At 48.8% G+C, this 17,628-nt stretch overlaps 1 protein-coding gene across 11 annotated transcripts in view; it reads left to right on the forward strand.

The window, feature by feature from the left end:
* PRR5 (proline rich 5) overlaps positions 1 to 17,628 on the forward strand; it is an 817,096-nt gene that overhangs the window by 394,629 nt on the left and 404,839 nt on the right. The window lies entirely within an intron of this gene.

Consider the following 17,628-nt stretch of genomic DNA (forward strand, 5'->3'; position numbering starts at 1 on the left):
GCATGCAGAGCATTATGGGTGTGCAGTATAGCATGACCACTGGTTAGTAAGCACCTCTGTTTTTAAGTCTAAGCCAATGTCTGTAAACATCAGCTATAACTGGTCTGAAGTTCCTGGGAAGGGCTCTGAGCATGTCATTCACTGTCGATGATGTTCGAAAAAATTTATAAAATCACAGTTTATACATCTCGTGGAAGTGGCTGCATCTCTGTCTGGGGTCCAAGATGGTGGAACACAATCCCAGAGCACATCAGATTAGAGCTCCATATGTTCAGGCCGCTTCTTAACACTTGTCTTTGTCAGAGCAACAGCATGTAGAGAATGACAGCCTTCTCTTCTCTGTAGTGATTGTCAGTGTCCAGATGCAATTAAGTTATGCAGTGTGTGCCTTACGGATGGTCCCACTCGCTCACTCGTGGGGGCGAATCTTACGCATGTAATGGGAATTGCCTGCATGCAAAATAACAATGAAGATAGACTGACTGAACCCTTGGATGCCACAAACAGCTATTGGGTTGCTGAGGTACGAATACTGCAATTGACTGAGCCCGCTTCTTTCTCTGTAGACAGCGTTACGGCCAGAGCCATAGACTGCTTTCCTGCATGAGGCTGCGTTCTGCCACTAAATGGACGCATCAGAAAATAAAACAGACAGTACCGAAGTCCCCTGTCTGGGTTCACAGACTGCCGGGGCAATGCAGTGGTTGCAGAGGCCGGGGGTCTCCACGACCCAGAGAATAATGAGTCATGGGGTAGAATGGGTGGGGATCCCTGGCCGCAGACCTGTGGCCCAATCCCCACTGAACTCAAGGCACACTACATATGTGCAGACACTAAGGGAAAGACAACCCAAAGAGGAGGGGTTACTGCCCGAAATATTGTAATTATATAATGGGAGACCACGCTAAACATAGGGAACCCCCCACCTAAGAGACCCCACAACACACCACTGATTGGGATTCATCACACGCTATCTATGACTCCTATAGAGCCACGTAGATTCCCCCACCCGTGCCAACTGTTAGCCAAGAACAAGGCCGCGGTAAAAGGAAGAATATATATGTATTTAATGTATAAGCTCAATGAATAATGACTTTACTTTATGCACCCTCTACCTTCTCTGTGGCAGACAACAAAACCTCAATTACTGAACAGGTAAATCATACTTGATGATGTTTATAGTGAAAACAAAGCACAGTTTTAACCTGAGAACACTTTACACTAGTTTCCCTTTGGAAAGCACCTCTGCCTCCCCAGCACCAAAAACCCATGCATGAGTGATATGCAGCACCCCTCTGTAGGCCAGGTCTAAGAAGTGGGGACAGTTTAGGAACTTTGTTCGGGGCCAAGGGCACCCCTCTGTTTAAATCTAATATTTAGGGACTGGTGACAATGGGGAATTCCATTTTAGGGCCAAAGACCTTTTTAGTTTTAAAGGCACGGTTTGGGAATGGAACAGACACCTTTTTTTGTTTAAAGGCAAGTTTTGGGGATGGTGATAGTTACACATCTCATTTTTTGTGGCCAGGACACCCCAATTACTTTGTGTGACTATCACATTATTCCTGCTAGGAGAGAAGGTGGACGTTTCAAACACTACCAAGCTCCCCCCTTCATCAATCTATCAAATATGCTAAAGCTCTACACAATTTGCCCCCCACCCACTATGAAGGGAAGATATTAAGGCAGGCAGATTCCCCACACATTTGGTTTTAAATGGGTCAGTTCTACTTACATGGGACCTCTGTTTTGGGATGCTTTGGGTAGACAGCCCGGCTCCTCTTTGGACAGCTGGGTGTCTGGACACTTCCGTCAGAGTTCTTCACCAGCATTTCTCCCTAATTGGGCTTCTCCTTAAGGATAAGTGCCTAGTCAGCTGTTTGTTTCTCGCAGTTCCTCTCTCTCAGGCAAAGTTTAAGGCCTCTCAAAGTTGTCAGGCAGCTGTCTCAGGATACCCCCAGGGGGATTAAGGACACATCCTGGAAGATGTTTGCCGCTCTCCCTCAGGGATGTTTTTTAAGGAAGCCTTTTCTCTTTGTTTCAGCCCCTCTTGCATAGAGCAAGTGCTTTGTAATATATAAGCCACACCTCCAATTATTACAGTTAGGAGGTGCCAATTCTTTTGTGCTAAATTTCCCATTGGAGTATCATTTTCCCTTCCTCCTCCCAAGAGCCAACCCCTCCCTGCAGATATGCTAGGGGCGTTCTGTGATTAAAGAGAAGTGAATATACCAACCTCCAATGAATAGTATTCTTTTAACAAGTCAGTTTTTTCCTCAAAAAGTCGCTACATGGCAAATTTTAGTAACTTACTTATAAATGCCATGATATATAGATATTAATATTCTCCTCCTCATGATGGATCGGGAGAGGTCACTTTCATTTCAGCATGCCATAGCACGGGCGCACTTTGGCTTTCTGACGTTTCTTCAAAAAGTATAATAGTTAAGAATATGAAATTTAATATCCAGATACCTAATTTAACAAGCCATCTGTGCGCCAATTTTTAGGTTCAAGACATTTTTGGGAAAGCTGAAAACTTTTCGATTATAACTTTCCCAAGAATCGCATGTGAATGAAATGTGTGGCAACACAATCGCCTTGAAATTGGCTTTAAAATGACATTGGAATGTACTTGCTGCGACTTATCATTGCTGAGAAAGTCACAAGTTATGATGGTCCTTTTAAACTAATGGGAAATCTTTCACATGTATGCAAATCTTAACTCCCATTTTGGTTTAATTTCTCTTGAAATACTACCCCAAGCTCTGCTGCCTCATTGTTGGTCCTGCCTGCAATCAGCCTTTCTTCTCTGGAGGGTTGATGCACTGAGGAGATTCTTATCATGTACGAGATGGCCTCTGACATCAGGAGGCCTGCTGGCATCTCCCTTTTTGTCCCTGTAATCATAAATTGACCACAATTTTGATCTAAGACTTTGTATTTTCAAGCATTTTCACCAACCCTAGTCGGGTCTTTGTTAAGCTGGTCTGTCGTAAATACTTGGTGGGCCTCAGCTTCACAGAGATGTCCTTTACAGATAGGTTGCCAGGCAGGCACTTGAGAATCTGCCCAACAACAAGCAGCATTTGTCTGTCTTTAAGGAGATTCACATGTAGTATCTGAAACAAAATAGCCTTTTCAATTGTGGCCTTCATTACTCAGTGCCGCATCTTACTTTTTTTAACAGTTTGCATATTTCTGTTATGGTACAATGCCTTTTTTGCTAATCTGTTCATTGCTTCTTTCCTGCAGCCCTTTTAATCAATGTGGTAAACTGAAAGTAAAAAGGCTGCTGTTCATTGTCCTCACTCACAAATGAATGTACATGATGTCAGTTATTGTTCTGAAAAGTGGGTCTTAGTCATCTGAAATGCAGGATTCTAACATAGTTTTGTATTTCGCAAGCGAGGCCCACTTTGTGCTCGGAGTTGTCATAGCGCACCGCATTTTGATGTGCGGCAGTTTCAATGAAAATGCTGTGTTTATCTCCCAGCCAGCAATGTGCATTTCCAATCTGCAATCCGATTATACTTCCCAGCATACTCCATGTTTCAACTGCCGAAAGGCACACACTTTCCTTAATACACTGTTCCTTGGGTCATCATCAGCAAGGCGCACATGTTCACTCACCAGGCCCTTTTGCTGTGTAAAGGTTTGGGCTGACATTTATAGGTCAGCATGTCTTTTGCCATTAGAACAATGTATTTCACATCATAGGCCTAACCCAGCCTTTCAGTTATGTCCTTCTGGCGGTCATTCAACCCCACAATATATAACCATGACTATCATTTGGAAGCTGTGGGTTGTTGGCGCAGGTTGTGGCTGGCATTTGGAGGAATCTGGAATGCGATACAAAGACAATGAGGATTAGAGGCTGTTGGAGTGGGGGTGAGAACATGTGAAATAATTAGGAGGAATTAGTACTGAATTTGTGGAAGTGATGTGGTGGAGGTAAAACACGATCACAGGGCCACAGGACCATTGAGTTCATATGAAAAGGTGAGCGAGTGATGTCCAAGAAGTAAATGTTAGGAAAACATTAGATAGGATGGCTCTAGAAACAGTGTTGGGCTGGCCTACAGGAAAGTCTGGAGAATTCCTGGTGGGCCTCTGCACCATGACCGCCTTTTCTGAGAGCACTCAGAATTGTGTATATTGCTGCATGCAGCACACACAATTAAAATGCTATTTTCGCAGTACTGTTAGGTATTCTTCACTGCCTCAATTCCTTGGGTCTTCAGCAATTAGCAAGTCTTATTCATTTTCCCTCTGGCGGCCTTGCTAGACACACAAGGTTCTGTATTATAGCTCAGTTAGCTTTAGGTTTATCACTTCAGAGAATGTAGGACCCACTGCCCTACTAGTCTCTTAAAAAAAGTGAGCAGGCTTCTCCAGCAATTCAACTTTGTACCCTGGCTTTCTTCCAGGTTAGAATCTACAGGTGCAGTTTACCCCCCACGTTCTTCATTCTTTCTGCCTGGCTCACTTGGCTTGGTTAATCTCCTCGGTTCTCTCCTCCTTCACCTAACACCACTTATTTGTATTGATTTATTTATTGAATTTGTAGATCCCGCCCAGACCCGGAGGTATCACGGCACTAGGATAGTGGTACAGTATATACAGGTAAAACGTTGCCGTTTAAGAAACATTGAGGCCTTTCAGTCTAGGCAGTTACAGATATTTGTTGAAGAAAGATGTTTTTACTTTTTTTCAGAAGAGTAAGCAGGAAAGTTCTTGTTGGATACATTGGAGCACGGCATTCCACAGGGTGTGGGCGATGGTGGTGAAACTGGAGCTTCCCGCTCTTTTTTTGAGAATCTGGGGTTGTAGAGGGCGGACATAGAGGACGTGCGTAGCATGCAAGTGGTGTGTTTTTTAGTGATGCGGTTGGTAAGATAGGGGGCAGAGTTCTGTAGGCAGCGATGGGTGATAGCGAGGAGTTTGAATTCAATACATGCTTTCATAGGGAGCCAGTGCGCCTTGCGTCTGATTTGTGAAATATAGTCAGAGCGTTTTAGGACACATGCTGCTCTGACTGGGTTGTTTTGAATCAGTTGGAGTTTGTTTAGGTGTTTTGCTGATCTTCCTGCTAGGATGGCATTCCAATAGTCCAGTTTGCTGCCAAAGATGGCCCCAGCTAGGGTAAGGCAGTCACTGGTGGTGAGGAATACTCTGGAGAATGTGATGAGTTTGGTAGAGTATGCGGCTGATGAGGCGATGGCTTTGACATGTTTTAGCATATTTAGTTCTGCATCAAGTTAGACTCCAAGCGTTTTGACATGGGGGGATATCGGGATGATGTTCCTGTCAATACAGAAGGAGGTGTAAGCAGGGTTTAGGTGTTTAAGGTGGTGAGGAGAGCCAACAATGAGGAGCTCTGTCTTATCATTCGGGCAGAGATGGTGGGTTGCCATCCATGCCTGTTTGATGCTGTAGATGTGGTTGATGTTAGAGTCTAGTTTGTGGTTACTGGTGACTTTGAGGAGGACTTGTGTGTTGTCAGCAAAATTAGTATATGGTATATTGAGGCTGTCCAGGTGGTCGAAAAGAGGTTTGGTGTACATATTGTATAGTGTGGGGGACAGGCATGATCCTTGAGGAACACCATAATGAACGGGGATGGTATCCACTGCGTCCGCGCCCACAAAGACCATGGAGGAGCATCCAAAGAGGAAGGACTTAATCCAACTGGCTGCTTCTGGGGAGAGGTTGAAGGTAGCTGTGAGATGGTGGTATGGGATTGGGTGATCCACTAGATCAAAGGCCGCCGAGAGATCTAATATGAGGAGGATGGCAATCTCACCATTATCTCTGATGTGCTCTAGTTGGATCTTGAGGTCGAGGAGGGCAGATTTAGTACTATGTCTCGGTCTGAAGCCCCATTGTTGGGTGCCCAGACAATTGTGGGTTTCGAGATGGGTTTGGAGTTGAGAGTAGGCTGTGCGGTCACTGATTTTTAGGAGTTAGGGTACTGTTGTAATAGGGTTGTAGTTGGTGGGAAGGGTGGGGTCGAGGGTGGGTTTCTTGCTTAGCTGCGCACACTCTGAAATTCTGTCCAACTTCCCACGCTCTCAGATGTTTCCTGCCTACTTTTATATCTCATCTGATTAGGCGACTGAAAATATGTGGCCTGTGATTCATGGATCTGCTTTCCAATTGACTTTGTGCCCTGAGATTGGCCCTTGGGCACTCATTTCACCTTCTCCTTATCATTATGGCAGATTATTCTATTTCCCTGCCGGTGTGGTGCATTTTGAGTTGACACAGCCCTTTCCCATGTCATATGTCCTGAAGTGAAAGATGTAATGGCGTCTTTTCTGGTCTGGTCTGGCTTTCCTGAGAGTATGCGGTCCCTCGATGACAAGAGAGATGTGCAATGGCACTGCACCAACCCCGGACAGGGCCATCATTAGGAATATTGGTATACCTCCTGAATCCTTTGATGATTCAGATACCCGAGGGTATGTATAGGTTGTGCCACCACTTGGAGAAGAAATGGCTTTTGAGCAAGAAAGTGACCATGTCTGACACAAATTCTCCCACACAAAATGGTGGCATTACAACCTTCCCTTATTTCCACTTGTATCCACAGCATGAACATTAAGCAAAGTGAAGTATAACTATGAACAAGTACATACAAGTGTACAGTAATATGATTGTGTATACGGATGACTCGCACAACTCCCCTTTTAACACACAAACTCCCCTTCTCCATCGCTAACACCATGTTGATTTCTGAGTCGGGTATCCTGTTAGGGTTTTGAAAGATGGTACTCTTGGGCCAAGGGGATAACAGCCTTACTCCGACCAGTAGCAGAAATACATTTTTGACGTGGAAAGCGAAGGACGAACTGAGTTCTATGCCCAAAAATAAAACCGGCTTGCAGCTGCAACCTGTGTAGGGTACAGTTGGCCAGAACAATGGTGGTGCCCACTGATGACCAATTCTGCATTGGTTTGTGCAAGACCAGTTCCCCTTCCTTGAATTTGTAGCCAGTGCTGCTTAACCCTGGGCTCTCTATGGCCTGCGCATCTCTTCAGCTTTGCGTGCCTCGAAGTGACTGCGCCTCCATCACCTCAGGCGCTCACCAAATCTGGTGTCTCCAGTCTTGACATTGCTGTGCACTACACAGCAGCGCACACCTGCCACTCCGGTGTCTTCTCAACCCCACTTCTAGTTGATGAATGCCCTCTTTCACTACACAGGTGCTTTTCCAGCCATGCCGCAGGGGGATTACATCGAGGAGGCTTTCTGGTGGACAACTGGGACCTCAGGATGGAGGCCAAAGAGAGCAATCTAGGCCTGAGATGGTGTCCCAAGGCCACACACTTCCTGACAGTCAGCTCTGTTTCAGTCCCCAAGTGCCAGCTCACTTTCTCCTGAGTGAAGAGCTTTCCTGTCGAGCAGTGTGGAATGTTTTGTTAGCAATAAGCGAGAAAGAGGAGGGTGGGCACCACCAAAATCCAAAAGTCGGTAAATTGAGGTTAGTTCAGTAATATAGATTCCAAGGAGCAGACTGTGAGAAGTCCAGAGACACCTGTACTCAATAAATGGCCTAGAGTGGAACACCCAGTGAGAGCGACTGTTTAGCTGAGTGTTCCACTCTTTTTTTTTGTTCCTTACGTCATTAGCAATAAGCAACATTGCTGAAGGGGGACACCGTGGCGTGAGCCCTTTCCTACTCACCTTAGAACCAATCCTGTTCAAACTGTCCAGCATTTTACATTTGTTTCATGTAAATACAGTCACCAGCTTTCCTGATAATTGCAGCTCGGATTCCACAGTGCGTTTAATCAGTCGCTGTAAACAGCTCCTCTACATGGATTGCTTAGAGGCCATTTCAGGTCACTGTTTTTTTTTTCATTCTTAAAGTCATAGCTTACATCCATGATCCGAACGCCTATTTCCATGGCATATTTTAGTACCTACATGACATTATTCATGCCGGCACAGGGACGGCTGTTCTGCTGCAGGGGTCACAAGAAGGCTCACTAAAGGTTTTAGGTGACCACATGTTTACATAGGGGTTACATAAATACCCTCCCTGCCTGCCATTTTGGAATCAAGCAGTATGGTAATTGCTGCTTGTGGGTCCAAAGTTCAACACTTTTCTAGACTGTGTGCGCGCGTGCTTGTTCCTCAACGGTGGCCCTGCGTGATTTTACCTGATTTACAGGAAATGTCTGGGGAGCCCCAGTCTAGAATCCTTTCTGGAGCTTGCTCATTCGGCGTGTGCTTGGTCCAACCTCCCAGTCCCTGCATTGACCTGCACATGGAGTTTGCATACCGTGGACAATTATCTGTTATTCGTGGAAACGGCGCCTCCTGATGCATAGCTCTCAACCATTTGTCTTGCAAAGGCAGGTGAAATCACCCGATTTTCTTTTTGGCGGGTGAGAGGCCCATTGGAATGAATGGGCGTGCAGGAGGCTTGGCGGGTGAGTCAGCCCTTTACAAGGCGGGTGACACCTGCCAAAAGCGTGTGAGTTGAGAGCTATGCTGATGCCGGAGCCTATCCTCTGTCACGAGTGAGTGCCCTTTAAGACACCTCACTCGTGAGGTGGACGTCACAGGCGGATGTGACGTGGTGAGGGGCGGGGGAGTGCGGGCACGGCACTTGCCAGTGAGAAGGGAAATAAAGAAGTTCTCCTTCACTCTGCTGGCTCCTGTCCGTTATTTGGGGCCCTCCGCCCCTAACATTTGGCGACGAGGATTCTCCCTGGTGCCAGCAGTCCTCCTTCCCGCCACGTTGGGGATCCCCCCCCGTGTGCTTACTTCGGTGATCCCACCAACGAGCGGATCCCCGCTGAAACGGCCTCCTTTTCCCACCTCCTCCTCCTTCACACGCGATCCGAATCCTTGGAAGCCACGCACGCAGCTGCCGTGCAGTAGAAGACTTCTCTACACACTGCGCCTGGTGCTTTCCGCCAGCCTGAGCACCACCACAAAGCAACCACAGACTACCACGGGCCCACAGAGCTTAAAAAGGAAAAAAAAAAAAATGTTTTTCTTCTACATCACCACTCCTCATTTGCTGGGGCCTTCTTCCTCGTCCCAGTACCTCTGTGACTTTGTGCCGACCTGCCAGCAGAACGACTCTCAGCTCCAATCCACCGCTGAGGCCACATCCTACACGCCACCATGAGCACCACTGCTGCCCAGGCATCTTCCAGCTCCCAACCCCCACCTGCGCCAGCTGTCACCAGATCCACCGCCACAGCATGGCGCATGCCGCCCCCGTTTTCCATGACACCTCAGGCAGATAAAGGACCACGATGGGTGGACTGGTTGGAGGACTTCAATAATTTCATTGAGGCCGCTGGAGAAGAAAACTCCCCTCGACTGCGCAGCATGTTCATAAACACGGCAGGGGGAGAGATAAAATCACTTATCAAAACCATTCCGCCAGGGGAAATGGCTGATTTTGATGCCCTCATCGCAGCCCTGAACAAACGTCTTGTCATCGCTCCCAACAGAGACTATGAACGATATGTCTTTAACCAATGCCGTCAGCGCACTGACGAGACTGTGGATGAATTCCTCACGAGGCTCCGCGTCAAAGGTGCGCATTGCCAATTTGACGCGTTTTCACTTGATGAAGCGCTTCGACTCAGAGTGATTGAAGGGTGTGTATCGGCGACGCTACAGAAGCAACTCCTGAAAAAACCTGTCACCATCGAGGAAGTAAGCGCAATGGCACGTATACTCGAAAGAGTTGAAAAACAAGCCACTCACATAGCCAGCAATGCCGCTGGACAGCTTGACAAAAGTGACGTGATAGCTGCGATCCACGCTGGGAACAAGAGCGTTCTCCAAGCAACATGTCGACCCCGCGTTTGCAGAGACAATGCTATAGGTGTGGGATGGCGTTTCCGCATGCAGGTTCCTGCCCAGCTCTCTCTCAAAAGTGCGGCAACTGCGGTAGGGAGGGCCACTTCCAATCTGTATGCAGGGAAGGTAAGCCGTTCCCCACCGCACGTGACACGATGAGAGCGCAAGTCAGACCCATTGAAAGATTCTACACTAGCCCGCCTCAACAGCCCCGGTTCTACCAACAGAGCCCGAGGAGATATGTGCGGGTAGTTGAAGAAGTGTACCCGGAAGATGACGGCCAAGGCTATGAGTCACAAGGACAAATTGCGCGTATTACTGATGAATATGATGGACCGCCAGCAACGCGCCGCGAGTTCATAGCTGAAGTGAAAAGTGAACATGATTATGACGCTACGTATGACCCGCATACAAGCGACGAATTTGTCAATCTCATAATGGACGAACAGGAAGCCCGAGAAGCACCCAGGATAGCCATTGACATCTGCGGCAAACAATTCTGCTTTCTGATTGACTCTGGAGATACGGTGAACGTCATGGGTGAAAAGGAATTCCTAACGCTCTGCCAGAAACCGACGCTAAACCTGTCCATGTCCAAAATCTACCAATGGGGGGGCAGACATCCCGCTGCAAAGCGTCGGGTCCTTCAAACGAAGATTGACGTTCGCTGACAAATCCACCGATACTGTGATCCACGTCATCAGGAGCCCCACCAAAGGTCGCTGCCTGCTAAGTTACAAGACGGCGTCCTGTCTCGGATTAATCAACATTCTCGTGCGGGAGGAGGACGTAGTCAAATCATCGGAGGGTCCAGCTATACCGCAAGGCCAGATCCGCGCCCTGATATCCCGCGACAACACTGCCATAACCAAGGATGACATTGTCCGGGAATTTCCGCAACTGTGTCAAGGCCTAGGTAAATTGAAGGGCCCACCGATAAAGTTACACATAGACGCGGCAGTCAAACCAGTCCCACAACACCCACAAAGGGTAGGATTCCATCTGCAGGAGACGGTGTCCAAAGAACTGAACCAACTACTTAGAGATGATATCATTGAGCCTGCCACGGGGCCGACTCCGTGGGTGTCCCCCCTTGTGATTGTCCCAAAGGAAGGCGGTCGTCTGAGGATATGTGTAGACATGCGTGTAGCCAACACCGCCATACAGCGGGAGAGACACCCTGGACCCAAGATTGAGGACATGATAGTCCAACTGAACAAATCTGTCCTTTTCTCCAAACTAGACTTAAATCAGGGGTACCATCAGCTAGTACTTCACCCTGAGTCACGGCCAATCACCACGTTCGCATCGCATGACGGACTATTCCGCTACAAGAGACTAAATTTCGGCATCTCCTCGGCGGCCGAAATTTTTCATGAAACCATTCGGCAAGTCATACGTCCCATTAAAGGAGCTCTCAACTATAGCGATGACATTTTGGTCTTTGGCAAGTCTCGCAGTGAACACGATGAAGCACTCCGTGCAGCATGCCAGGCAGTACAGGACGCGGGTTTGACCCTCAATATAGAAAAGTGTCGGTTCAGCAATGCGAAGCTGAAGTTTTTTGGCCACATCTTCTCTGCAGATGGCATGACTCCGGACCCGGACAAAGTGGCGACCATCTTCCACCTCGATAAGCCTTCCCAGATTGCCGACGTCAGGTCCTTTCTGGGGATGGCGGGATATTGTGCCCGGTATATCCAACATTTTGCTTCCGTCACTGAACCCCTCAGGCGTCTGCTCCAAAAAGACACTCCCTTTGTATGGTCTGAGGAATGTCAGGTAGCATTTGATACCATCAAACACTCTCTGACAGAGGCAAGGAGGCTAGCATATTTTGATCCCGAATGGCATACTGAGATAGTGGTGGACGCGAGTCCGGTGGGGCTAGGGGCAATCTTAGCACAAACCAGTGGACAAGACACTTACCCGAGACACATTGTGGCATACGCCAGCAAAGCTCTAGCTCCGCCTGAGTCTGCGTATTCCCAGGCAGAAAAGGAAAGCCTGGCAGCCGTCTGGGCGTGCGAACATTTCCATAATTTCATCATCGGAAAAAAATTCACACTAATTACTGACCATCAGGCCTTGTTATCGCTGTTTGGCAATCCTCGCACGAAAATGCCCCCCAGGATTGAAAGATGGGGCATCCGCCTACAAGAATATGATTTTGACATTGTTCATCGGCCTGGGGGCGATCACAACCCTGCTGATTACCTCTCCAGACACCCAGTGGGCAACCACACTCCTAGACAGGGCGACGCGGAATACATAAGCTATGTCACTGCCAATGCACTACCGCCCGCCGTATCCATTGACACCATTACGACCGCGTCTGCTGCTGACCCGACGATGGCACTAGCGATCAGCTTGACGGAGAACAACAGATGGAAGGACTTTCGCAGAGCAGTCCAGAGCCACCCAGGAGCATCTCGAGATGAGATGGAGCGTCTGGCGAGAATACACGTAGAACTGGCAGTCCAAGACAACTCCATTTTGCTGCGAGGATGTAAGATAGTTGTTCCTACCTCACTGCGAGCAGCAGTCATCAAAACGGCGCATGAGGGACATCGAGGTGCGGAGAACACCAAACGCCAGCTGAGGTGCAGCGTGTGGTTCCCCTTCATGGACGATATGGTTGACCGGTGGGTAAAGAACTGCATAGCATGCAGTTGCACAGCAAAACCTGAACCGCCAGTCCCACTCAAAGTCATGCCAATCCCTGAACATCCCTGGGAGAGAGTGGCGGTCGACTTCTACGGGCCACGGGAGGAAGGAGACTACCTACTACTATTCATCGATGAACATTCAAGATTCCCTATAGTAAAACGTGTCAAGTCGACAGCATTTGCTCATGTCGCAGCAACATTTGATGAAGTCTTCAGTGAGTGGGGAATACCAGAGACTCTCAAGTCAGACAATGGGGCCCCGTTCAGTGGTCATGAATTTGGGGTGTTTGCAAAGCACATGGGATTCCGTCACCAAAGAGTAACCCCGAGATGGCCGCAAGCCAATGGAATGGCGGAAAGGTTCATGGCGTCCATTAAGAAGACCATGCAAAGAGCACGCCTGGAAGGAACTGACCCTCATCAAGCGCTGTGCAGAATGTTGCGTGATTACCGCAACACGCCTCATGAAGCCACTAATAGGACTCCAGCAGAGCTCATGATGAAATATCAAGTGAGAACTAGGGTCGTCACCAACCCAGCGAGGAAGCCCAGAGTAGATCAGGAAATCATCAGAAGGGATGAAGCCGTGAAGGAGAAAGCTCGCGAACAGACTGATAGGAGAAGGAGAGCACGTCCCAAGGAATTCCAAATTGGTGATGAAGTGTGGGTTCAAAGGGCCATGATGAAAAAAACTGACTCGCAGTTTGCACCAGAACCGCTCCAAGTAGTGGCTGTCAAAGGAACAATGATCACTGCCACTAATGGAGAGCAGGAAGTGACCCGCAACAGCTCAAGGTTTAAGCATGTTATGCAAGAGACAGAAGAAAGATCACCACAGGAAGAAGACGACCCAGCTGAAAGAGACAGTCAAGATGAAACTTGGGTCCCCCTCGGACCACAGGTCCAGGGCCAGGTGTATCCTGATGAAGACACTGGCGGCGGCTCTGACCCTGAGCCGCGAGGCAGACCCCAGAGAAATGTGAGGAGGCCTCCCAGGTTAGTGGAGGAGTGTTGATAGCGTTGCCACTTGGCCAAGTTATGTTATGAGAAGCGAGTTTTGCAAAGGTGACTTGAAAGGACATTTTGTCCGGGGGTGTTGTCACGAGTGAGTGCCCTTTAAGACACCTCACTCGTGAGGTGGACGTCACAGGCGGATGTGACGTGGTGAGGGGCGGGGGAGTGCGGGCACGGCACTTGCCAGTGAGAAGGGAAATAAAGAAGTTCTCCTTCACTCTGCTGGCTCCTGTCCGTTATTTGGGGCCCTCCGCCCCTAACATCCTCTTCAGGTTTTCTCCAGAAGGAATTGCTATTTGACCCGGAAGCTATTTGACCCGGAAGTTATAGCAACTCCTTCGCTCTGCCCCTCCATGAAGCAGATTCCCCATCTGTCCAGAAAGTGACCTTTCCCTATTCTAAATGTTTCAAACAAGAAGGGCTGAGGGTGTTCTGAGACATCTTCTATTTACCACTGATGCTTGGTAATACCCCCCCAAATAAAATCTGAATACGACGAGGCCAAAAAGAATGTGTTTATTTAGTCTCATTTTTGCTGGATTCTTTTCACTTTTTAAGAAATAAATGGGGGTGGGGGGTCAGGTAAGGGTATACATTAAGTTAAGGCGAAGTAGTGGGTGGTTCGGGTGGTCTCCCCCTGCATTATTGGAAAACAAAAGTGCAAAAAAAACAAAAAACATTTTCGGAATTCGAACAAAAGAAACTCGGTCTTTTGGGCCTCGCTTTTTTTTTTAAAGTAGACCCTGATGGTTGCATCACAGAGCGGCTGGAACCCTCCACCCACCCGAGTTTCCCCAGCCTTCCTTTGAGGGCAATGGATGAGTGACCTGGTCACACCCCTTAAAACTAGGCAGGCATTGCCACGGTCATCAGCAGCGAGATGGAAAAACAGACCTGCTTAGCGGGTACTGCAGCTGGTAGCGCTACTTCTCATGGTACTAAACATACATAATAGGCAGTGGAGACCAGGAACACAATCACAGTCCGCTGTCTTATTTAATTAGGTCTGAGAGATATATCCTGGGGCTAGTCAGAAATGACATATAACATGTCTTGGCTCAGGCGGCCTGGCTCGGCCTGGCTGAAGTATGAACACCAAAATCTGCCCTTGTTCATGACCATAGACCCTAACTTCTTTTTATGTAGGAAGCAGAGTTTCACTCCCTACAGTTTCACACAAAGTGACACGAGAAAAAGAAAGCCCATGAGCCAAAATAGCTCAAGTTTCCACTAGTGCTAAACATTGAGAACATGCACCAGTTAATGTATTTATTTGTATTTAATCACGTGCCACGTGCCCGTGCGCCCCAGGGCGCACATGCAACAACACAAAGGCACAAGCAGTCAAGGGGAGGTAGAGAAGTCGGCTACACTACGATTTAACCCCGAGTTTGGATGGCTTTTTTGAAAGCAAGCAGAGAGGGAGACACTCGTATTGTTTTGCTGCTTGTGTCCAAGGAAATGGAGCAGACCGCTTTAGCTCTAATCAATATTAAACATAGAGGTTTGAAATCGGGTGTGACGTTTTTGTACATTTTCTCTGGCACTGCGTTGCGGAACAGAGCAAATTAGGATTGCTCCAAATGTACGCAGGGCTGAGTACTCGGGCTGACGTTTCATATTTCATATTTATGCCGTGAGGAACAAAAATTAAAATATGAGTCCACTTTTCTTTTTTATGTTGCCCAGCAAATGTAGGACACACACCAGACTGCTTCATTTGTGGCCAAAAAGCAAAAATGTTGTGGTGATATGGATTGGGGCAAAGTATGTTTGCTCCATTCCATATCGCAAAACTGGCACAAAGTGCATTTCTGCAACTGTTAAGCACCGCTGCAAAGGTTAGATAACATGGCCCATGGTCCTTTGAAGCTGCCATTTTGTTCTACCTATTACAGCACCTTAACCCTGTTTTACTTTAAGCTTTACTGCCCTTGGTGAATAACTGGCTTATTGAAATTCTCTCTCATTGCTGCCCACCATTTTGACACATCCATTTCCGGTATTTAATAATGGAACCAGAGCTTGTTGCCCAGCACCCCCAGCATTGGCTCCATGGTGCCCAGCGACCCCAGCATGGGCTCCAATATGTTGCCAACGAGGCCTGTTTCAAGCAGAGCCTGGTGCCCAGCACCCCCAGCATGGGCTCCAATATGTTGCCAACAAGGCCTGTTTCAAGCAGAGCCTGGTGCCCAGCACCCCCAGCATGGGCTCCGGAGTGTTGCCAGCGAGGCCCGGCGGTGCCCATCATCACTACTATGGGCTCCTGAATGCTACCAGCTAGACCTGCTTTAAGTAGGGTTTGGTGCCCCGCTTCCTTGGCATGGCCTGCTCAATGCTGTCATCAAGTCCAGCTGTAAGCAGAGTTTGGGGCCCATCGTCCTCTGCATGGGCTCCAAAATGTTGCTATTAAGGCCCACTTCAAGCAGAGTTTGGTGCCCAGCGTCCTCTGCATGGGCTCTAGAATGCTGCTATTAAGCCCCACTTCAAGATGAATTGGGTGCCCAGCGTCCTCGGCATGGGCTCCAGAATGCTGCTATTAAGGCCCACTTCAAGCTGAGTTTGGTGCCCAGCGTCCTCGGCATGGGCTCTAGAATGCTGCTATTAAGGCCCACTTCGAGCTGAGTTTGGTGCCCAGCGTCCTCTACATGGACCCCCGAATGCTGCTATTAAGACCCAGTTCAAGCTGAGTTTGGTGCCCAGCATCCTCTGCGTGGGCTCCAGAATGTTGCTATTAAGGCCCACTTTAAGCTAAGTTTGGTGCCCAGTGTCCTCGGCATGGGCTCTAGAATGCTGCTAATAAGGCCCACTTCAAGCGAAGTTTGGTGCCCAGCACCCCCAGCATGGGCTCCATTGGCTGCCAGCGAGGCTTGTTACAAGCAGAGCCTGTTGCCCAGTGACCCCAGCATGGGCTCCAATATGTTGCCAGCGAGGCCCGTTTCAAGCAAAGCCTGTTGTCCAGCACCCCATCATGGGCTCCAAAGTGTTGCCAGCAAGGCCCGGCTGTGCCCAGCATCACTACTATGGGCTCCTGAATGCTACCAGCTAGACCTGCTTTACGTAGGGTTTGGTGCCCCGCTTCCTTGGCATGGCCTGCCCAATGCTGTCATCAAGTCCAGCTTTAAGCAGAGTTTGGGGCCCAGCGTCCTCTGTATGGACTCCAGAATGTTGCTATTAAGGCCCACTTCAAGCAGAGTTTGGTGCCCAGCGTCCTCTGCATGGGCTCCAGAATGTTTCTATTTAGGCCCACTTCAAGCTGAGTTTGGTGCCCAGTGTCCTCGGCATGGGCTCCAGAATATTGCTATTAAGGCCCACTTCAAGCTGAGTTTGGAGCCCAGCGTCCTCGGCACCGGCTCTAGAATGCTGCTATTAAGGCCCACTTCAAGCAGAGTTTGGTGCCCAGCGTCCTCGGAATGGGCTCTAGAATGCTGCTATGAAGCCCCACTCCCACTTCAAGCGAAGTTTGGTGCCCAGCGTCCTCAGCATGGGCTCTAGAATGTTGCAATTAAGGCCAACTTCAAGCTGAATTGCGTGCCCAGCGTCCTCGGCATGGGCTCCAGAATGTTGCTATTAAGGCCCACTTCAAGCTGAATTGGGTGCCCAGCGTCCTTGGCATGGGCTCCAGAATGTTGCTATTAAGGCCCACTTCAAGCTGAGTTTGGTGCCCAGCGTCCTCTACATGGGCCTCCGAAGGCTGCTATTAAGACCCAGTTCAAGCTGAGTTTGGTGCCCAGCATCCTCTGCATGGGCTCCAGAATGTTGCTATTAAGGCCCACTTTAAGCTAAGTTTGGTGCCCAGTGTCCTCCGCATGGGCTCTAGAATGCTGCTAATAAGGCCCACTTCAAGAGAAGTTTGGTGCCCAGCACCCCCAGCATGGGCTCCATTGGTTGCCAGCGAGGCCCCTTTTCAAGCAAAGCCTGTTGTCCAGCACCCCCAGCATGGGCTCCAGAGTGTTGCCAGCAAGGCCCGGTTTCGCGGGAAAGTACATGCCCAAATAAGGAAGGCCCCGGGTCGACTCGACCTGGGGGAGGAGAAGGGGGCAAGACGGTCAGCGGCCAGGACAAAGAGCCTCGTGGTCTGGCCATTTTGGGAGCCAGGCCACCATTGTG

The sequence above is a fragment of the Ambystoma mexicanum genome, chromosome 12, assembly GCF_040938575.1.
Source record: "Ambystoma mexicanum isolate Mex_15411 chromosome 12, UKY_AmexF1_1, whole genome shotgun sequence".
NCBI lineage: Eukaryota > Metazoa > Chordata > Amphibia > Caudata > Ambystomatidae > Ambystoma > Ambystoma mexicanum.